Source organism: Helianthus annuus, chromosome 4, assembly GCF_002127325.2.
Source record: "Helianthus annuus cultivar XRQ/B chromosome 4, HanXRQr2.0-SUNRISE, whole genome shotgun sequence".
NCBI lineage: Eukaryota > Viridiplantae > Streptophyta > Magnoliopsida > Asterales > Asteraceae > Helianthus > Helianthus annuus.
Genome location: NC_035436.2, coordinates 103672696 through 103696330, shown reverse-complemented (window position 1 = coordinate 103696330; position 23635 = coordinate 103672696). Strand labels below are relative to the sequence as shown.

At 41.1% G+C, this 23635-nt stretch overlaps 1 long non-coding RNA gene across 1 annotated transcript; it reads right to left on the bottom strand.

Moving 5' to 3' along the window:
* Nucleotides 1–14350: 14350 nt before the first annotated feature.
* LOC118491325 lies at nucleotides 14351–17260 on the bottom strand. Its single transcript, XR_004891280.1, has 3 exons — nucleotides 16847–17260; nucleotides 14954–15020; nucleotides 14351–14390 (listed from the first exon to the last, which is right to left on the bottom strand). It is a non-coding gene; the product is annotated as an uncharacterized LOC118491325 (long non-coding RNA).
* Nucleotides 17261–23635: the final 6375 nt, after the last annotated feature.

Below are 23635 nucleotides of genomic sequence, written 5' to 3'. Positions count from 1 at the left end.
ACTGCTAAAAGTTATTAAAGATGCACAGAACTTTGTTGACTACTGAATTGAAATACCCATGTATACCGATTTAATTTAATGTTTTACATGCATTGGGCCAATTTTAAACCTTTATCACATGGGCTGCCAAAACACTTAAACAAACCATATGATTGATTGGCAAACAGTGATTGGACCGATAGTTTGAAGGTGGCCGACAAATGTTACAAGATCAGACTTAATAATGAAGACGATGACTCAAAAAGCGGACCTGTCGTGTTCCTAAGAGCGAACCTGTCAAACAATATAAGCGGACCACAACTGAACCAATAAGCGGACCTGTATAGTGTTTGAAAAAGCGAACCACACTAATATTTTTGAGCGAACCACTAAACTGATTTAAGAGCGGACCACAAAATTGACTTAAGAGCGAACCACCTCTATCACATAAGCGAACCTGACTTTTTTTTAACCGAATGAGCGAACCAAATTATTATGAGCGGATCTATGATTTTTTTTTTGAGCGAATCTATCATTTTTTGAGCGGATCTGCTATGTTTTTAAGCGAACCTATCAAAGTTTGAGCAAATCTAACACGAATTTGGAGCGGATCTCACAAATAATATGACGAAAAAGCGAACCTAAGTGATACCGTAAAAGCGGACCTACTTCGGAACACGTTTTGACCCGTTTTTACTTTGAATTTCAGCCTCAAACTTTCAGGGATTTGACTATACACTGTTACGCACAATATGTGAAATTTTGAGCGAATTCCGACCGTAAAATCTCGGTCTGACGAAGAAAGAAGGTGTAGAAGTAAGAATATGTGATGAAATCCAGCAAATCTATGTAGAACTCCTCCTCCTGAAGCTCTGATACCACTTGTAGGATTGGATTCTGACCCGAACGAGTCAATCAGAGGAGTTTGATCAGATACAGGTGCGGAAAACAAGTACCTGACATAGAAACAACTAGATATTCTCTTAATTCTCTTTGTTGATTAATTTGACAGCGATTACAATCGATTCTCACACCGGCAGCACCTCGGTATGGAATTTCAGAAGTTACAAATGAGGTCCTCTTTTGTGGTATATATAGGTGAGTAGGTTCCCTTATACGGCATGTCCATATAAGCGAACCTGATAGGTTCCCTTATACGGCATGTCCGTATAAGCGGACCTGACATAAAAGAGGACCTACTATGTCCGTATAAGCGGACCTACACTCTAAAACACGTAAACTCTCCAGTTTTCTCATAAAACACGCCCTAATCTATACATTATAATGAAAGACTCGATCTAAGACAAAATCAACAGATGTAGTGCACCAACTTTACGTAAGTGTCCTGCTTAACCCGAGGACCATGGTAGATAGTCTAGTAACAGTGTAAGTAAGAGAAATCGTTCAATTCCATCATTCAACCCATTCCCAATCCTCGGGAATCCCATGCCTTGGTAAAGAGTGTGAACTCACCTTGGTTTGCTCGGTATGTTATTGCTTCTAGTGTTAATTTATGATTACGTCCGTTACACACGACCTAGGGTACATTGCACATAACTCGATGTAAGTGTTTATATTCAGTTACGGTTTACAAGTCTTTGGGATCCAAGTAACTGTGTCCTGTGTGATAATTGTGTACATAATGATATTAGGAGATTATTCACACATACAGGATCATGCAGTTACACACAGTAGCATACAATTATATACAGAACATACAGTAAGCTTTAGCACCATAAACTCAGACAATTCATCAACGAAAGTCGAATCTTTCATCAACACTTAAAAGTCAGACTATTCATTATATCACAAGGTCGGGCCATATGTCATGTCACCAAAGTCGGACTAAGTAACATCACAAGAAATTCGGACAAGGCGCATATACATTTAAAAACCCGGACATGGCGCATGTATCATAAACTCGGACATGGCGCATATGTTAGAAACTTGGACATGGCGCATGTATTAAGAAAACTCGGACAAACATACAAAACACATCAAAAGTTTGGACCCTGAGCATACATTTAAAAAGTCGGACAATACATGTTGCATGATAAAAGTTCGGACTTGCAGCCCCTTAACAAATTCGGACCTATTCCCTTCCCCTTATAAAATTCGGACAACATCACACCACAAAAGTCGGACATCATTACAAAGGTCGGACGACTTCAATCCTTAAACAAAAACTCGGACATAGCATGCTTTCAAGAACTCGGACCTCACATAACATCTAAAGGTCGGACATATACCATAACCAAAACTCGGACCTTCTATAATCAAGTAAAGTCAGATATAACAAGCATATAAAACTCGGACTCATGCTACTTATACAAACTCGGATCCTCATGCAATTTCATTCAAAATTCGGATTAGGTATCATACACATATAAAGTTCGGACCTTTTAATCATTCTAAAACTCAGACTTTTCAATCATGTGTGAATTCCCAAGATCATGTCACAGAATCAATATAACAGTTACGTTTGTAGAAAACTACGATCAAAAACCGTAATTTCATACATCCATATCATGTATCTTGACATCAGGCAAACGATTACACAACTAATCAACATCATTTCACAATAATCAGAATTCAATCAGTAAATACAGAACTAGTATGTGAAGAACTAGGGTTTACATGAATCACATAATCAAGAATTGATAACAACAAACAATCATTAAACAATTACACACTTGGATTGATTCTAAATGGATTGAAAGATCATGATTGATGCAGAAGACTTGTGCCAATGATGAAGAGGATGGTTGTAGAGAGAATTGGAGAGGAATCTTAGGTACGTATGATGATTATGTGAATGATTAGTGAAGGGGATTAGGGTTATGAGTGATTAAGATTTCACTAACTGCTCTACTCATCCCCTAAGTATCATCTTTTACATAAAACACACCCATCTCAATACAATTTACTGTTTCATCACCAAGTTCATGCATTTGTCAAATCTTTCATAAGTAACACATAACCATGCACAATTACAATACATTTTATCGAACCAAAACATATACAGTTACAAAGCAAACCAATTGTGCAAGTAAACAACTAAACAAACAGTGAACGTGCAATAAATGCGAAAGTGGAATCTTGGAAACTCGAGTTGTCACATTATGCCCAACTTGAAAGAAATTTCGTCCCGAAATTTAGCATGCGGTTACTGAGGAAGCTAGGTAAGTTGTATCGTTTACTGGTTTTCCTGGGGTGTCACATCATCCCCTGTTGATTTGGAATTTCGTCCCGAAATTCTGTAGTAGCTTCAGCCTCAGTAGTGATTGCACGGTTTTCGAATAACTGGGGATACTTGAGTTTCATTTGGTCTTCTCATTCCCAGGTGAACTCTGGGCCACGACGGGAGTTTCAACGAACTCGCACAAGAGGTATTCTAGTGTTCTTGAGGACCTTAACATCCCGGTCCGTGATTTCAACTGGTTCCTCGACGAACTGCAACCGCTCGTCGATAGTGAGTTCCTGTGATTTCGATTCGACACGTGGAAAACATTGTGAACTGCACCGAGTTCAGCTGGTAGGTTCAGTTTGTAGGCCACTTTGCCTATTCTTTCAGTGATTTCGAACGGTCCAACATACCGCGGATTGAGCTTACCTCGTTTACCAAAACGAACCACACCCTTCCAGGGTGAGACTTTGAGTAGCACTCGATCCCCAACTTGGAACTCGAGCGGTTTCCTGCGCTTATCAGCGTAACTTTTCTGACGGTCGCGAGCTGCCGCCATGCGTTGTCGTATTTGTGCAATTCGTTCAGTAGCATCAACTACAAGTTCTGGACCTGTGATTTGACTATCCCCCACCTCTGCCCAACAGAGAGGTGACCGGCATTTACGTCCGTACAATGCCTCGAATGGAGCGGCTTGAATGCTGGTGTGGTAACTGTTATTGTACGAAAACTCCACTAAAGGGAGATGTTTTTCCCAGCTGTTTCCGAAATCGATAACACATGCTCGAAGCATGTCTTCAAGAGTTTGAATAGTGCACTCAGACTGCCCATCCGCCTGAGGGTGATAAGCTGTGCTCATGTCTAATCGAGAGCCAAAGGATTTGTGCATCGTTTGACACAGTTCTGAAGTGAATCGTGCATCCCGATCCGAAATAATGGAAATTGGCACTCCGTGCCTCGAAACAACTTCTTTCAAATAGACGTCTGCTAATGTAGAGAACTTATCCCTTTCCTTAATAGCCAAGAAATGAGCAGACTTTGTGAGTCGATCAACGATCACCCAAATAGTATCATTCCCACGCTGGGATCTAGGCAGGCCAGTAATAAAATCCATGAAAATTTCCTCCCATTTCCACTGCGGTATCTTGGGTTGCTGAAGTAGGCCTGATAGTTTCTGATATTCGACTTTGACCCTTGCACAGGTCAAACATTTACTGACGTAGGTAGCGATGAGGGCTTTCACGCTTGGCCACCAATACGTAGTTTTAAGATCGTGTTACATCTTATCCGAACCTGGATGTACCGAGTAGCGAGACTTGTGCGCTTCATCCATCACAAGGTCTCGTAAACCGCCATACAGTGGGACCCAAATACGCCTCGTTGCATAGTAGGCGACGTCTTCCTTCTGTTCTAATCGCTGCCTTGAACCGTGTAAGGCTTCATCCTTGACATTTTCTGGTTTCAATGCTTCTACCTGAGCATCTCGTATCTGAGCAGGAAGACTAGACTGAATAGTAAGCTGCAAGGCTCGTACACGCCTAGGTGTAGTATCATTTCGACTGAGGGCATCAGCCACAACATTGGCCTTGCCTGGATGGTACTTGATAGTGCATTCGTAATCATTAAGCAGCTCGACCCATCGTCGTTGTCGCATGTTCAATTCTTTCTGCTTGAAGATATGCTCGAGACTCCTGTGATCGGTGTAGATAGTGCACTTGGTACCGTACAGGTAGTGTCGCCATATCTTAAGCGCGAAAACAACAGCTCCCAGCTCTAAATCGCGTGTCGTGTAGTTCCGTTCGTGAACCTTGAGTTGACGTGACGCATAAGCAATAACTTTATCCCGCTGCATCAATACACAACCAAGCCCCTGTATCGATGCGTCATAATAGACCACAAAATCGTCCGTGCCCTCTAGCAATGAGAGAATAGGTGCACTGCAAAGTCTATCCTTTAAGTGCTGAAAAGCGGTTTCCTGAGGATTACCCCAACGATAGGTGACACCTTTCTGTGTTAGCAATGTAAGCGGCGGTGCGATCTTTGAGAAGTCTTTGATGAACCGTCTGTAATAACCCGCCAAACCCAAGAATTGGTGTATTTCTGTTGGTGTACGCGGTGCAGGCCAGTTCCTGATCGAATCTACCTTGGATGGATCAACATGAATCCCATCCTTGTTTACCACATGGCCAAGAAAATGGACTTCACGAAGCCAGAAGTCACATTTTGAAAACTTGGCGTACAGTCCTTCCTTTCGAAGAAGTTCCATGATAAGCCGTAGATGCTGCTCGTGTTCCTCCTGACTCTTGGAGTAAATCAGAATGTCGTCAATAAAAACAATTACAAATTTGTCTAGATAGGGTTTGCACACCCTGTTCATGAGATCCATGAAAACTGTAGGCGCGTTCGTTAGCCCGAATGGCATGACTAGAAACTCGTAGTGGCCGTAGCGAGTTCTGAAAGCTGTTTTGGAGACGTCCCCATCCCGGACTCTCAGCTGATGGTGACCTGACCTCAGATCAATCTTGGAGTAGTGGCTCGACCCTTGCAACCGGTCGAATAAATCATCAATTCGTGGAAGAGGATAGCGGTTCTTCATTGTCACTTTGATGAGTTCTCGATAATCGTTACACATGCGGAACAACTTCTCTTCTTGAGTATAACGGGGCTCCTTAAAGCGAAAACTAGGTCCGACGAAGCTCGAGTTCATTAATTCCTGCAGTTGACTAGACAGTTCCTGCAACCTTCCTGGTGTAAGGTAGTAAAGTATACCAATAACGAGGGTTACTTCTTGCATGATACAGGTCTGACATCCCACCTGTCGATGTGTAGATAAACCTGACAGTTCTTCGGGTAACATTTAGGGAGAAGTCACGAATAATTGGTGGATCCTTGATCCTCCTTTCCTTAGTCTTGACATTTGTGTTGAGGGTTAACATTGCGGGGTAATTCTTCCGTAGACACTCCTAGCCTTTCTTGCTGAAATAAAGCTAACCGTGGTGCCACTCTGACACGCTGTGAGAGGTAACATTTCTCGTACAAGCTTTTCTCCTCACTGGGTGTATGCATACGATATCTGGGTAGCCTATCCACACGGCTACTGCGTCAACTCTATCAAGGGTAGCAAAAAGGATGGTCGACGTTGATCACTTATCCCACAAGGTCGAGTTTGCATTCCCACACCCATATGAGGTTTCAATAGGCTCGCCATCTGCCGCTTCCATAGCAGGTTCGGTTTCGAGATGTACCAGGGCTGGGTCGAACAGTGACGAAGTGATTTATTACTAAAAGCATAAAGGCCACCATGTTGCTACAATCTTGGCGTTGTCCACACCAATCCTAATTGCCCAACGCGAGTACTGTGACAACTCGAATTTCCAAGATTCGATTTCATATGTATTACACGATCATGTATTGACTAGTTGTTTATTTGCACATTTGGTTGCCATGAAATTTTATACGTTTTGATTGATTGACTGTACATAGTTGTTTGTTTGTTACATTGTGAAACTTGTAAATGTGTAAACTAGTTAGTGTGAAACACATTACATCACACAAACAACCTTCGAAGGATGTCCAACCTTCGAAGGATGTCCACGAAACATGGCTCAAGGATCGAAGGATCACGAAACATATCCTTCGATCCGAAAGATCAACTTTCGGCTTGAAGGGTCTCGAAACATATCCTTCGGGCCAAGAAGAGATCCTTCGACATCTTTCGGCCCAGTCTTCTAATGGGCTCGGCCCACTCCTGTAATATGTTTATATACGGTGAATGGCATGCAAAGTCGGAGTTTTTCTAAAAACCCTAGAACACCTTTACTTGTGACGGCAACCACAAATTTACGGAGACTACTTGCTGATCAATTCTTTTGCTTTATATCCCGGTTAGTGTCTAAAGTATATGATTTCATGATTTATCAATCACATGTCAATATGTTGTTTGTATGTTAACCGGTTATGTATAATGATTGTATATGGATGTTAATCGGATTTGTATGCTAATCGGATCTGTTGTGAACTATGTTTAATGATACTGTTTGGTGAATCGGATGTGATTGTGGATCGGATGTGATTTTATGCAATCCAAAATTGTTATCGTTCATGAAATCGGAACACACATGATTGAGTATTATTATTGTTCATACGGTTAAATTAGGGTTCATAAGGTTTTAATATGAAACTGACTGTTTGATCGATTTTAGGTAACCGATTACTTGAAAGTTGTGTTAATTGATAATCGGATAAACTTGGAAAACTTGAATAAAATGTAACTGTTATTTATCGAAGGATAACCAATATGCCGAAAGATACTTGTTATCCGAAACATGGTTGCTGTGAACCGAAAGATGCCTATCCTTCGAACCGTAGTAACTTTGACCGAAAGATAGTTTGGACCGAACCATAACTTTGACCGAAAGATAGTTTGGACCGAAAGATAGCTTTGACCGAAAGATGGCATTGGTCCGAAACATAACATTCGGTCCGAAGGATAATTGTGATAACTGTTGTCGAAAGATAATAGTTGGATTCGAAAGATACTAGGGATTTATGAACCTACTTTGAAAGATGGAATTATATGCTTGAGTTATTTGGCATGCCATGCTTGATGAACGTTAACATTTGTATACGTGCAATAATACGTGTTGTGCCGATATGCAAACTGACTGCTATGTGAACATTAAATTGCATGCGTATCATTGCGAACATGAACTGATTTGTTATACGTGCATACAATAGGACGTGATTAAATTCTTGTGAGTGCATAACCTAGCATACCGAGCAAACCAAGGTGAGTTCACACTCTTACCAAGGCATGGGATTCCCGGGGTGTTGGGAATGGGATTGAAAGGTTGGTTAGATACACTATCGACACTATGACTAGACTACCACATTACTATCCTCGGATGTGAAGGATACTTATACTGATCACTATCCTCGGATGTGAAGGATACTTATACTGATCACTATCCTCGGTTGTGAAGGATACCTATAGTTACGAGTAGTCTAGTGGTTATATAACGTGGAACACCACCACCAATAACGTGGAACACCACCACCAATAACGTGGAACACCACCACCAATAACGTGGAACACCACCACCAATAACGTGGAACACCACCACCAATAACGTGGAACACCACCACCAATAACGTGGAACACCACCACCCATAACGTGGAACACCACCACCAATAGAACATACAAACGGCCCAGTAGAGCCACCTGTTACAAACGAACTTACTATTACGCATTTACTTTCTGTGAACTCGCTCAACTAGTTTGTTGATCATTCTGTTACATGCCTTGCAGATCGTTAGGTACTTGGAGCTTGCACTGGAGAAGCGGGTCGTTGTGGACAAGGATCGTGGCTTTTCTGTTGAGCTATTATGACACTTAAAACTGTTAACTACTACTGGTTTATTTACTACGCTTCCGCTACGTTTTGAAACGATGATTTGTTTGATCACCTTTTGTATTGAATGGATGGTTTTCAGTTATTTTACTTAATATTAAATGCATGTTCAATATGATTGGTGGCTTGATCCTGGTCGGTCACGCTCCCAAACGGTGATACTCCGCGTGTGGATTTTGGGGGTGTGACAGATTGGTATCAGAGCCATTGGTTATAGAGAACTTGGTTTTAATATGGAAAAACGTTTTATTAAAACCAGACTATAACCAGAACAGTGCTCTCAACGATCCACAACGACGCTTCGCTCCACGTGCAAGACTCAACTTCTTAGGTAATAAGGTTTATGTTTATTGCCTACATGCTAGAATTTGCATAGAACTTTGCTCGTAGTATGCTTACATTACCTTGCTCACAACTTGACATTTCATGAGAATACTTATGTGCTTACACTCTTCTGTCATCGCACTATTCGCGAACCTTTCTCACTTATGTTGCCTTTGATGTGAAGATCAATGGCCGCACGAATTACCATGACTCAAGCCCAGCTAGAGGCTCTCGTTGCTGCGGCAGTTGCAGCTGCACAAGCAGGTCAACCCGCTCAGCAACAACCTGGGTGCACATTCAAGAATTTCATGGACTGTCGTCCTAGCTCGTTCAGTGGCACGGAGGGGGCAGTTGGACTCCTCCACTGGTTTGAAAAGCTCGAGTCGGTTTTCGAAATGTGTGAATGCCCTGAGGCTCGCAGGGTGAAGTTCGCCACTGGCACACTTGAAGGGATTGCGCTCACTTGGTGGAACGCACAAGTGCAGATCTTAGGGTTGGCAGCTGCTAACGCCACACCCTGGAATGATTTTAAAGAACTGATCAAGAGGGAATACTGCACTAGAGAAGACATTCACAAGTTGGAGGACGAGTTGTATAACTTGAAAATGGTTGGTTCGGAAATCGAAGCCTACACCAAGAGATCAAATGAGTTGGCTGTGTTATGTCAAACTATGGTGGACCCTCCATACAAGCGTATTGAGTTGTATCTCAAAGGTTTGGCACCAGAAATACAGAGCCACGTTACCTCGGCTAACCTCAACAACATCCAGGAAATCCAGCGTCTCGCTCATCGCATCACTGATCAGGCAGTGGATCAGAACAAACTGCCAAAACGTATTAGTGCTACTGCTACCACTACTGCTTCTACTACACTTGCTACTCCCAGTGAAAGTAAGAGAAAATGGGATGGGGATTCTAGCAAGGGATCAGCTTCAGTGCAGTCGCAAGCTCAACAGCGAAAGACAGACAGTTACCAGAGTCCAAGTCAGCACTCCTCAGGCAGCCACAGACAGGGAGGGTATCAAGGAAATCTCCCAAAGTGTAACACCTGCAACAAACATCACAGTGGCCAGTGTAATAAGGTTCGTTGTCAAAGATGCCTCAAGATGGGTCATGAGGCCAAAGATTGTAGAAGCGCTCGACCTGCAAACCAGAATCAGCAGCAACCTCAAGCACAGCAGAATCAACAGCAGGGTAACAAAGGGTGTTTTCATTGCGGTACAGAGGGTCACTTCAAAAGGCAATGCCCTCAGTTGAACAGAAACCAGAACAACAATCACAACAACAATCAGGGCAACGGGAATAATAACAACAACAACGGGGGAAACAACAACAACAACGGCAATGAAGCTCGTGGTCGTGCTTTTGTGTTGGGTCGAGGAGATGCAGTTAATGATCCCAATGTGGTTATGGGTAAGTTTCTTCTCGACGATATTTATGTTACTGTCTTATTTGATTCGGGTGCTGATACAAGCTATATGTCATTGAAAATGAGTAAATTATTAAAACGTACACCAACACCTCTAGACACCAAACACGTCGTAGAACTAGCCAATGGTAAAAGTGTAGAAGCCGCACAGGTAGTCAAGGGTTGTAGTATTGTTCTAGCGGGTCAGACTTTCTCGATTGATCTCATACCCATAGTTTTGGGTAGTTTCGACGTCGTCATCGGTATGGATTGGTTATCCCAACATCACGCGGAGATCTTATGCAAGGAAAAAGTTATTCGTATTCCTCGCTCCAGTCAAGAACCTCTCGAAGTACAAGGTGACAAGAGTGGTGCTGTGGTTGGCATCATCTCTTTCTTAAAGGCGCAGAAATGTTTACGAAAGGGACATACTGCCATTCTGGCACTTGTCACTGACGCGTCAGCAAAGGAAAAGAAGCTGGAGGATATACCAGTTGTGCGTGATTTTCCTCAAGTGTTTCCTGAAGATTTACCTGGTTTACCTCCTCATCGTCAAGTCGAGTTTCAGATTGAGTTAGCTCCTGGAGCAGCACCAATAGCCCGCGCACCGTATCGTTTAGCTCCAACCGAACTGGAAGAACTGTCGAAGCAGCTACAAGAGCTCTTGGAAAAGGGCTTTATTCGTCCAAGCTCTTCGCCTTGGGGAGCTCCAGTGTTATTTGTAAAGAAGAAAGACGGTACGTTCAGGATGTGCATCGACTACCGCGAACTCAATAAGGTGACGGTGAAGAACCGTTATCCTCTTCCGCGCATAGATGACCTATTCGACCAGTTGCAAGGGTCGTGTTACTATTCCAAGATTGATTTAAGGTCAGGGTATCATCAGCTGAGAGTCTGGGATGAGGACGTCTCCAAAACCGCTTTCAGAACTCGCTACGGTCATTACGAGTTTCTTGTCATGCCATTCGGGCTTACGAACGCGCCTGCAGTCTTCATGGATCTTATGAACAGGGTGTGCAAACCGTATCTTGACAAGTTCGTTATCGTTTTCATAGACGACATTTTGATCTACTCCAAGAGTCAGGAGGAGCACGAGCAGCACTTACGCCTTATCTTGGAACTTCTTCGAAAAGAGCAACTGTACGCAAAGTTTTCAAAATGCGACTTCTGGCTTCGTGAAGTCCACTTCTTAGGCCATGTGGTGAGCAAGGATGGGATTCATGTTGATCCATCCAAGGTTGATTCGATCAGAAACTGGCCAGCACCACGTACACCGACAGAAATACGCCAATTCTTGGGTTTGGCGGGTTACTACAGGCGATTTATTAAAGACTTCTCAAAGATCGCGCAACCACTTACTATGCTAACACAGAAAGGTGTCGTTTACAGATGGGGTAGTACGCAAGAGACCGCTTTTCAGTACTTAAAGGATAGGCTTTGCAGCGCACCTATTCTCTCATTGCCAGAGGGCACGGATGACTTCGTGGTTTATTGTGACGCATCGATACAGGGGCTTGGTTGCGTATTGATGCAGCGGGATAAAGTTATTGCATACGCCTCTCGGCAACTCAAGGTTCATGAACGGAATTATACGACGCACGATTTAGAGCTGGGAGCTGTTGTTTTCGCGCTTAAGATATGGCGACACTACCTGTACGGTACCAGGTGCACGATTTACACCGATCACAGGAGTCTCGAGCATATTCTTAAGCAAAAGGATTTGAATATGCGTCAACGGAGATGGGTTGAACTTCTAAACGACTATGAATGCGCCATCAAGTACCATCCAGGCAAAGCCAATGTTGTGGCTGACGCCCTCAGTCGGAAAGACACTCTACCTAAGCGCGTGCGAGCGCTACAGCTTACTATTCAGTCTAGCCTTCCGGCACAGATACGAGCTGCTCAGTTAGAAGCACTGAAACCCGAAAACGTCAAAGCTGAAGCCTTACGCGGCTCAAGGCAACGCATGGAACAAAAGGAAGACGGCGCCTACTATGTAACGGGGCGTATTTGGGTCCCACTTTATGGCGGTTTACGCGAACTTGTAATGGATGAAGCTCACAAGTCTCGCTATTCGGTACATCCAGGGTCGGATAAAATGTACCACGACATCAGTACTACTTATTGGTGGCCTAGTATGAAGGCTCACATCGCTACGTACGTTGGAAAATGCTTAACCTGCGCTAGAGTCAAGGTTGAATATCAGAAACCAGCTGGTCTACTTCAGCAGCCCAAGATACCGCAGTGGAAATGGGAAGAAATTTCCATGGATTTCGTTACAGGCTTACCTAGATCCCAGCGTGGGAATGACACTATCTGGGTGATCGTTGATCGACTCACAAAGTCTGCTCACTTCTTGGCTATCAAAGAAACGGATAAGTTTTCTACCTTAGCAGACATTTACTTGAAAGAAGTTGTTTCGAGGCACGGAGTGCCAACCTCTATCATTTCGGATCGCGATGCACGATTCACGTCAGAGCTTTGGCAAGCGATGCACAAATCCTTCGGCTCACGGTTAGACATGAGCACAGCATATCATCCTCAGACGGATGGGCAGTCTGAGCGAACTATCCAAACTCTAGAAGACATGCTTCGAGCGTGTGTCATCGATTTCGGCAACGGCTGGGAAAAACACCTCCCTTTAGTGGAGTTTTCATACAATAACAGTTACCACACCAGCATTCAAGCCGCTCCATTTGAGGCATTGTACGGACGTAAATGCCGGTCACCTCTCTGTTGGGCAGAGGTGGGGGATAGTCAAATTACGGGTCCAGAGATTGTTGTGGACGCCACAGAAAAGATAGCACAGATACGACAACGCATGGCGGCAGCACGCGACCGTCAGAAAGCCTACGCGGACAAGCGTAGAAAACCATTGGAATTTGAGGTCGGGGACCGGGTTTTATTGAAAGTTTCACCCTGGAAGGGTGTGGTTCGATTTGGTAAACGAGGCAAACTGAATCCGCGGTACGTCGGACCATTCGAAATCTTAGAAAAGATTGGCAAAGTAGCCTACAGATTAAACCTACCAGCTGAACTCGGTGCAGTTCACAATGTATTTCACGTGTCGAATCTGAAGAAATGCCTATCAGATGAGACCCTTATAGTTCCTTTTAAGGAACTCACTATCGACGAGCGGTTGCAGTTCGTCGAGGAACCAGTTGAAATCACGGACCGGGATGTTAAGGTCCTCAAACACAAGAGAATCCCTCTTGTTCGAGTTCGTTGGAACTCCCAGCGTGGCCCAGAGTATACCTGGGAACGCGAAGATCAGATGAAAGAAAAGTACCCCCAGTTATTCGAAACCAATGCATCCACTTCTGAGGCTGAAGCTACTACTACTGAATTTCGGGACGAAATTCCAAATCAACGGGGGGATGATGTGACACCCCAGGAAAACCAGTGAATGATGTAACTTACCTAGCTTCCTCAGTGAGTGCGTACCAAATTTCGGGACGAAATTTCTTTCAAGTTGGGGATAATGTGACAACTCGAATTTCCAAGATTCGATTTCATATGTATTACACGATCATGTATTGACTAGTTGTTTATTTGCACATTTGGTTGCCATGAAATTTTATACGTTTTGATTGATTGACTGTACATAGTTGTTTGTTTGTTACATTGTGAAACTTGTAAATGTGTAAACTAGTTAGTGTGAAACACATTACATCACACAAACAACCTTCGAAGGATGTCCAACCTTCGAAGGATGTCCACGAAACATGGCTCAAGGATCGTGTCACACCCGCTCATAGCGGAAGCGCGAGGTGTGATCTGATCGGTTCTCATTGCATAACAATATAAGTGAACATACTAAATGAATAAAAACAAGCTCCAATGCCATTGTCATAATCGTTTCAAAAGAACGCAACATAAGTTAAACGTATTGGTTACAAACCATCAAATGAAAATAAGTTGTCATTGTTTTATACATCAAAATGTAAGTCTTAAAATGTTAAGGCTTTGACCACTATATCACCGCAAAGAGGCGGTATATAACGGGCAAACCCTTCAAATGGTGGCATGGAGTCTTGATACTTGCTTTCCTTGATTGAAATGTCTGCATGGTCCACTAATTTCCTGAAATACATGTTAAGTTTGAAAACATCAACAAAAGTTGGCGAGTTCATGCAGTTTAGTTGTATGAGATGTATCTGTAAAATGTGAGTTGTATAAAATGTATCTGTAAAATGTGAGTTGTATAAAATGTATCCATAAAATGTGAGTTGTATAAAATGTATCCATAAAATGTGAGTTGTATAAAATGTATCTGTATGTAATGATGTAGTATGTAAAGCGTCAATGAAATCGTTGATCATTAATGTTTCGCGAGGACATTAATATGTGTGACGAAAAAGGAAGCAATCCAACCCTAGACGATTTTATGCCGATTCCTATCGACTGGGACACAAAAGCACTCTTCCGTATGGGTCCACGACCAAGAGTGGGGCTCGCCAAAACCCATTAGATCTAACCACTTGTACCTAGGTCCAAACTGGATTAATGGTGCTTAGATGTATAACCCTAATTCGCACATGATCTAAGGTGTTTCATTCCCTAACTTTAACATACGTTGAACATGTATTTTCCCTGATAGTTGTAAAGTTGTAAAACATTTAAATGAACAGGGGACATGAACTCACAGAATTGCGTCCGTGAATGGTAAGTAACTGTGATCTGACGTACGGTCGTCCTGAATAGTATCACCACCTACAAACGTTCTATATTTGTTAGACACTTCGGTCTTGTAATGACTTGAGTACAAGTCTTTTATCTTGAATATGTGTTAAGAATTGTATGTCTTTGTTATTCATTGAACTGTGTCTTAGATGTATTAATTGATAACTGTTTAGTGTATATATTTCGCCAAATATATATTCTTGTATCTCGTGAGTTGTATCATCGGGTCTTGTCCTCTTGATTTCATGTCTTGTATGAATAAATTGTATAATTGTATTTTTACCAATTTATATGTCATTGGGCTTAGCCCAAGAATTCATGTTATTGGGCCAAAATAGTGTTGGGCTTCAATAGTGTTGGGCCTAAATAGTGTTGGGCCTCAATAGTGTTGGGCCTCAATAGTGTTGGGCCTCAATAGTGTTGGGCCTAAATAGTGTTGGGCCTCAATAGTGTTGGGCCTCAATAGTGTTGGGCCTAAATGTTATTGGGCTTAATGTTATTGGGCCTTGGCCCATATGTTGGGTTTTGGGCTTAGCCCATGAGTCTTGATATTGGGCTTAGCCCATGTATTTATGTTAAGCCCAATTAGGATGATAAGCTCTTTTGTAAAATAGCCCATTTGTATCATAAATAAGCCCATTTATATAAAATAGGCCCATATGTAAAATAATCCCATTTGTTATAAAATAAGCCCATGTGTTAAAAATACATTCTTTCATTTTTTATAAAAGTTACTAAGTATAGGCTTTTTAGTTAAAAGAATACATAATAGTTTTTGTAAGTTTCAAAACATCCGGATTTTGTTGTCGGTGATTTGTATGTATTCGCGTCGAAAGATCGCCTAAACGTCGTAGTAACTCCCTCGGAATGGCGATATGTTCATAGATTCGCCCGTCGTCCGTTTTGACCATAAGTTGTGTTCGAAAGCTTGGAATGTCCGTAAGGTGTTTTATAAGATGTATTTAAATGTAGTCTTGTAAGACTTTAGTCAAAATGTACATTGTGTTCATTTGTATCATTGTATTCAAGTTTCTAGTTATCATAAATATAACTAATACAAACAAATAACACATAGCACATAAGTTGTTAAGTTAACTAAATATATATTTTCTCAAAATATATATTTATATCAAACTTTGCTTTTATAAAAACTATTCTTTAGAATCTTTTAATCTAATAAAGATTTTGTCAAAAATAATAGTTTTTATAACTTATGATTTTTAAGAGAAAAAAAAATTACCATATTTTATTAGAAATATGAACTTTTCCATGTTTAATAAAAACATATCTTTTTCTTATAAAATCACCACTAATCTTCTCATAGTTTTCTTAATAAAAACTTATGAGATTTATAACATAAACTTATCAAGATGAACTCTTAATTATGTAGGGTTTTCGGTATGATCATTTCATATGTTTACTAGATTAAAATCCACGTTTACTTCTAGTTTCATCAAGTTTTATAAAAATCTCAACTTGTATGTTACTTTTCATAATCTTGTAAAAGTATTATTTTTAGTTAAAAACTTTATATACTTTAACAAAAACACAGATCATGATCATCCATCTAATCTTTTATGTTTAACAAAACCCTTAAACATTTTCATGTACACTTGTTAGATTATGTTTTTAAACATCATCTAACAAGTTATTGGTATGCTAATCATCAAAACTAGAGCAAATATGCAAGTAATCATCAATAAATCACAACATAAACACCCTTTTATATCATGATTATTATTTTGCTTCTTTATATCTTCATATTATTATGTATGATTATTTAGTTTTTTTTTTACTAGTTATAAAACAATCATAATCATAAATAAGTATGAAAAAAAATAGATTTAGAAGCTTACTTCTAGCACTAGGCTAGGGATGATCTAGAGGATGATTAAGAACTAAGAAGATGATGATCTTGATGGTAGAATGCTCTTGAATGGATGAAAATACTTGCTTTAGCTTGTAAGTGCTTTAGATCATCTTTGGTTCCATAGAAAATCATCTTGATCATCAAAGAAATGACTAAAGTGAAGTGGGTTTTTATGGTGTTCTTGGTGAAATGGATGAAGATGATGAGAGAGTTTGTGTGTGAAAATGGATGGTTTAAAAGTTGTGATGAAATGGTTAGAAAATGAAGTAACTAGTTGTTAGTAATGATCATCTTTCACCACTTGCATCAACTTGCAACATGGAGTAAAAATATCTAGATATTTGTGGTAACTAGTTGAAAAAAAAGAGTAGGGAAGGGTGTGGGACCCACTTAAAAACGTTCACAACATGGGGGGGGTCTTGAATTGTTGAAATGTTATTAAGTGTTTAAAGTGTTAGAAACTTTTAGCAAAGTTTAGGTGTTTTGGTGTTTAAATGTTTCAAGTGTATAAATGTGTTAAGAAGGTGTTAAGTGACCATTACTAGTCCATAATGATCCAATTAACACTAGATGGTAATTAAAAAAAAGATTTGGTATTGTTCGGGTATTCGTTTCGAATTGTTTCGGTTAGACGTTATTTGAACGCTAAGTTGTGTAACTTGTGTGAATTGATGTAGTTATTGGCTCGGATGATACCCGAATGTATCCTCACATGAATTCTATGTTAAATAATATTTTTACATGTCGTAAAAATATTAGAAAGCTGATTTCTGCGTAATTTCTGCGGAAAAGCGTTGAAATCGTCGCTTTTAGTGCTTTTCGGGCAATTTTTAGTGTAATCGGACTTCGGAAAGGTTTTAAATCAAACCCTTTCATTCCTAATTATGGTTTAATATATATTAGATGTTGGACTTTCGTCTGAGTCCTAAAGATGTCGTTTAGATGGTTTTTTTTTTTTTTTTTGCGGATCCTGCGTTTTCGTCAGAATACTAGTTTACTAGGTGCTTTTCTAGTAGTTTCGATGCATTGTTTAAACTGTGTCAAATGTACTTAATAAAAATGAATCATATGCATCCTAAGTAAGTATTCCATGAGTATTCTAAGTGTATGTCACGAAATACGCAGTTCGAGTGTAAAAAAAAATGCATAAAAATGTAACTAAAATGAGTACTTTAAGTGTAAGAAAGGTACCGAAAAGTGGCAGTTGTCACATTCTCCCCCTGTTATTGAGAATTTCGTCCCGAAATTCTAGCTGAGTCATCCTTTGCAGGAGTATTCTCGAACAGGCGGGGTATTTTGGTTTTGATTTGATCTGCACGTTCCCAAGTATATTCAGTTCTGTGTCGAGAGTTCCAACGAATTTTTACTAATATGTTACGACTCCTTCATATTTTCTGGACCTTCCGGTCCATGACCTTAACAGGTGCTTTATGAATTGGAGTTTGTCATCAATGTGAACTTCATCCGCCGAGATGATAATTGTTTCTTGCGTTGGACTTTTCTTGAGATTCGACACATGAAACGTGTTGTGCACACTACTAAGTTCTTATGGTAACTTCAGCTTTGTAGGCAACGGTGTCGATCTTTTCTAGGATTATAAATGGTCCTACATATCGAGGGTTAAGCTTTCCAAGCTTACCAAACCTTGCTACGCCCTTCCAAGGTGAGACTTTCAAGAAGACTTTGTCTCCGACCTTGAAAGATAATGGCTTCCATCTCTTGTCTGCGTAGTCCTCTTGTCGATCCCGAGCCGCCTTGATACGGTCTCTGATCTGAAATATTTTCGTCGTAGTCTCTTGGACTAATTCCGGACCAATTAGTTGTTTATCGCCCGCTTCTGCCCAACATAGCGGAGAACGACACTTTCGACTGTAAAGAGTTCCAAACGATGCAACCTGTACACTTGTGTTGTAGTTGTTGTAGTAGGAAAGCTCAACCAACGGTAAGTGAGTATCCCAGTTGCCGCCCAAATCCATAACACACGCACGAAGCATGTCTTCGAGTGTTTGGATTATCCGTTCGCCCTGGCCTTTATTTTGTGGATGAAAGGCCGTGCTTAGATTTAAATGAGATCCAAAGGCCTCTTGAAATGACTTCCAAATTCTTGAAATAAAGCGACCGTCTCGGTCTGAGATGATTGAAATAGGCACTCCAAGACGAGCCACTATTTCCTTGAGATAGAGTTCCTCTAGTGTCTCTGTGCTATCCTTCTCCCGAATCGGCAAGAAGTGTGCGGACTTTGTCAGTCTATCAACGATTACCCATATCATGTCATGGCCTCTTGAGGTCTGGGGTAATTTCGTAATGAAGTCCATCAATATTCGTTCCCATTTCTAACAAAAAATATCGGGTTGTTGTAGCGAGCCCGAGGGTTTCTGATATTCGGCCTTGCCCTTCGCGCAAGTCAAGCATCTCAAAGGCCGCCAAAGAGTGGAACCCAAATTCTACCCATAAAGTATAAAGTTCGATCTTCTTTCAGCATGAATTGTTTTTATGTGACTCAAAGTGTTTCTGCTCGAATATGTTCTTCCTTGAGCGCTTCTTGTTGTGCATCATGAATTCGTGTGGTATGATCCGTGTGAATCGTCATCTCTAATGCTCAAACTCTCAAAGTTCTAACTCATTCCTTGCGGTTCAAGGCTTCAGCTACAACGTTTGCCTTGCCCGGATGGTACTTTATTCCACATTCATAGTCGTTCAACAATTCAATCCAACGTCGTTGACGCATATTTAGTTCTTTTTGATTGAATATGTGCTGAAGACTTTTATGATCCGTGAAAATCGTACACTGAGTACCATATAAGTAATGTCGCCATATTTTCAAAGCGAATACCACTGTGCCTAACTCGAGGTCATGAATGGTATAGTTTTTTTTTTTTCATGAACTTTCAGTTGACGCGATGCGTATGCGATAACTTTCTCCCGTTGCATAAGTACGCAACCCAATCCTTGATGCAAAGCATCACAGTAAACTACGAAGTCATCGGTACCATCGGGTAGTGATAAGATTGGTGCATCGCACAACTTATCCTTGAGAAGTTGAAATGTTTCTTCTTGTTTCCCGATTGGGTGAGGGAGGTTAGCGGTTGAGAAAGTTTTAGAAAAATTCTCTATAAATCTCCGATAGTACCCTGCTAATCCTAAGAATTGTCGGACTTCCGTTGGAGTCTTGGGTGCTTCCCAGCTCTTAATTGCTTCGATCTTCGAGGTGTCTACTTGAATGCCTTTCTCGTTCACTATATGCCTGAGAAATTGTACTTCATAAATCCAAAACTCATATTTGGAAAATTTTGGGTATAGTGTCTCCTTCTTCGTGTAGTTGTAAAATGGTTCTCAAATGTTGTTCGTGCTCGTCTGCCGATCGTGAGTATATCAAAATGTCGTCAATGAACACTATGACGAATTTGTCGAAGTATGGATTGCACACGCGGTTCATTAAGTCAATGAAGACTGCAGGCGCGTTCGTTAAACTAAAAGGCACAACGAGAAACTCGTAATGACCATAACGAGTTCGAAAGGCCGTTTTCGGTGTGCTTTCCTCTTGAATTTGTAACTGGTGATACCCAGATCGTAAGTCTATCTTAGAGTAGAAGCTTGAACTTTGAAATTGATTGAATAAGTTATCAATCCTCGGTAGTGGATACCGATCCTGATGGTAAGTTTATTCAACTCTATGTACTCTATGCACATTCTGAACGTTTCGTCCTTCTTCTTCACAAATAGAACTGGAGCTCCCCAAGGTGAGTAGTTTGGCCTAGTGAATACTTTATCCAACAACTCTTGAAGTTTTGTGGATAACTCTTGCATTTCAGAAGGTGCTAATCGATATGGATATTTGGCTACGGGTGCGGTTCCCGGTACCAAGTCGATATGAAGCTCGACTTGTCGATATGGTTATAGTCTCGGCAAGTATTCAGGAAATATTTCAGGAAACTCTTTTACCACCGGAATATCTGTCAGTTGTGGCCCAACGACCTTCTTGTCGACAACATGTGCTAGAAAGGGAATACAACCTTTCCGTAAGCACTTCTGTGCCTTTTAGTATTTAGTGATCCTCAGTGGTGTGTCGTGCTTCTCTCCGTGAACAACAAGTGTCTCTTTGTTCAGTGGTGGTAGGCTAATGACCTTCTCATGACAAAGACTTCGGCTTGGTTATCGGATAACCAATCCATGCCAACCACTACGTCGAAACCACCCAACTCAACGGGTAAGAGATCGATACTGAATCTTCGCTCGCGAAGTTCCAAGGAACATCCTCTAACAACTTTCCCTGACTCGACTAGTTTATCGTATGTCGATTCTATAGAATGAGGGGACGTCAAGCTTACTTGGCTCTAGGCCAAGTACATTTTAAATTCTGTGTGGCGACGACTTCACTATAAAGTTTTAGGAACCCTATGTTTTAATGTAGGATAACCCAATCCATATGTTTAGATGTAGGATAACCCAATCCCTAATTGTAGCTAGGACATTCCCGTCCCTAGCCATGAAACTCATGTGTGTGAAATGTTGAGATGAAGCTAAAATTGGCACCAGTATCAAATAACATGGATGTGAAATGTTGGTTGATTGGAAACGTGTCGAGTAACTACTGTTTGAGTGATCGAGGTAGGGTGGGATAATGCGGTCATGCCTCGGATCTCTGGGGCTAAATCCCATATGTAACGCGCAATGCGTTTGAATTCGAGTGTTACGTAGTATGGAAACAACCCTTGAGATATCATGAAAGCCTCGAGTGTAACCAACAACATTGGCTCTAATCATAATCGAGTTCTAGAATTTTGTTTCCAACCTTTGAATTTAGATCTGCAAGCAATACTCCACTTGCATAAGATCTTTGAGTTCTTCCTCCAACAACCTCTTCACAGTATCACTTCCTAGCGTTTGCACTTGGAGATTCCACCAAGTTAAGGCTGCATTCAGCAGGAGACTCTCTGTGTATCTAATTATCTACTTAGGAGTACGTTTCCTAGTATGACTAACTGACTTCATTGTCTTTATTTGGCTGACAGAACCTACCGCACCTCTCATATTAATGAGGTCTTGCAGCTTACAGCCCGAAAAAGGCTTAAAATTAAGGCCTTGTGTGGTCGCATCTTCCGGCGTGGCATTGCCACTCGTTCCCAATCCATCGGGATTTGAACCACTTGAACTACCAGTACCACCAGTACCGTCACTAGTTTCGTCTCAATTAATCTCATGTTGTGCAATTTCTACACCCTTGTGTTGTTCCATAAGAACTTTAGTTTGACTGCGAGATGTTGATTAGTTAACCCCTTTTTGGGTGTAGACCATCCTCCTGGAGCCATGATCTTTTTAATATACAACATTAAAAGAATCTAGACATATATTCGGACAATATAGTCTATCATGCGCCCAAGAATGAAGAATGCAGTCGGTCATGGAAACCTCAAGATCGCATTGTTCAAACCTGTTTTGAATAAGTGATAATGTGGATAACCGCAACCAAAAATGCGTAGTGCCTCTTGCGTGTAATGGTCATATGTCTACGTGGAAAACGAAATAATTCGTTGAGGAGGGGAAACCAACCAGTGGCCTCCGTCCCTATAGTATGCATTCCATACTACATCGGCTTTGATCATCCGAAGTAGAGAAATTCCTTTTCGTACTTGTCCATGTGACGAATATGGTAATAGTGCTTGAGCTTCACGAGCTCCAACAAGATCATTAAGATCTTCATAGATGTCGAATGAAATGAGGGAGTTGTAGCAAGGCTCATGCCATACTATCCCTTTGGATATGACAAATGTCAAATGACGGAATTTGTTGTATTCATTTCAAATAAGTAAGATAAGGTGCCATAGACACCAAGGAACCAACTCATGTACAAGAATTCTAGAATGTTGAGGAAAGATCCTCCATGAGTGGTTAACAAGTTTTGTTTGTTTAGATGACTAGTCTCGAACAACTCGTATTATGGATCAAATGTTTAGACGCGAATGAATACGTATCATCTTCCTGTATTGTATTGTAGGGTGTTATAGTAACCATCTCGGTTAGTGTCCTACTGGATAGAAACTTGAACACTTAAGAATTTTGAATGGATAGTGATCATTAGCTTGACCCGCAGAGTCCACCAGAATTTCCATGCACTACAAGTTGTTATTACGTGGGCCCCCGTAATAATAAATTGTCTTGCATGGTCACCCTAGCATTCTCTCGTTCAAGGCAGAAAATCAGTCAGAGAGAGGACACTATTGTCTATGTTTAACACAGGAGGGAACTTCATGATAGTTCATGTGTCAACGTCCGTTGTCATTAATCGGAATGACACGACGTTAGATGAAATAAAAATAGAGAGATTTTGTAAAAATAACAACTGGAGGGGCACCTTCAAGATGAGTACTTCATCTTCCTTAACTGGACAAGAGTATCGTCAATCATGATTTGTATGAGCCATAGGGACCTCGTCCCACTAACGGAGTTGTTGTCCAAAGCTACCACCTCTGCCTCATCGTCACTACTGAAGTCAGGCATCTCAGCATCCGCGGGAAAGCAACCATCTTCCACGGGGTTAATGCTTTATGGTCTCACATAGGAGCCACGTACGCCACCATAATAGACATGAGGTCAACGTTCTCATAGAAGATGTATTGTATAGAATATGTCATGTTTCGAAATAGAGCATCATATCTTGTGTAAAAGATGTCATGGCTTAACCATGTTATGCGTGTCAAGGATGACAATGGAATTCGAAGTCGAAGGCATTTTGTTTTTGCCAAATATTTCATGCAACATATATATGAACAACCTA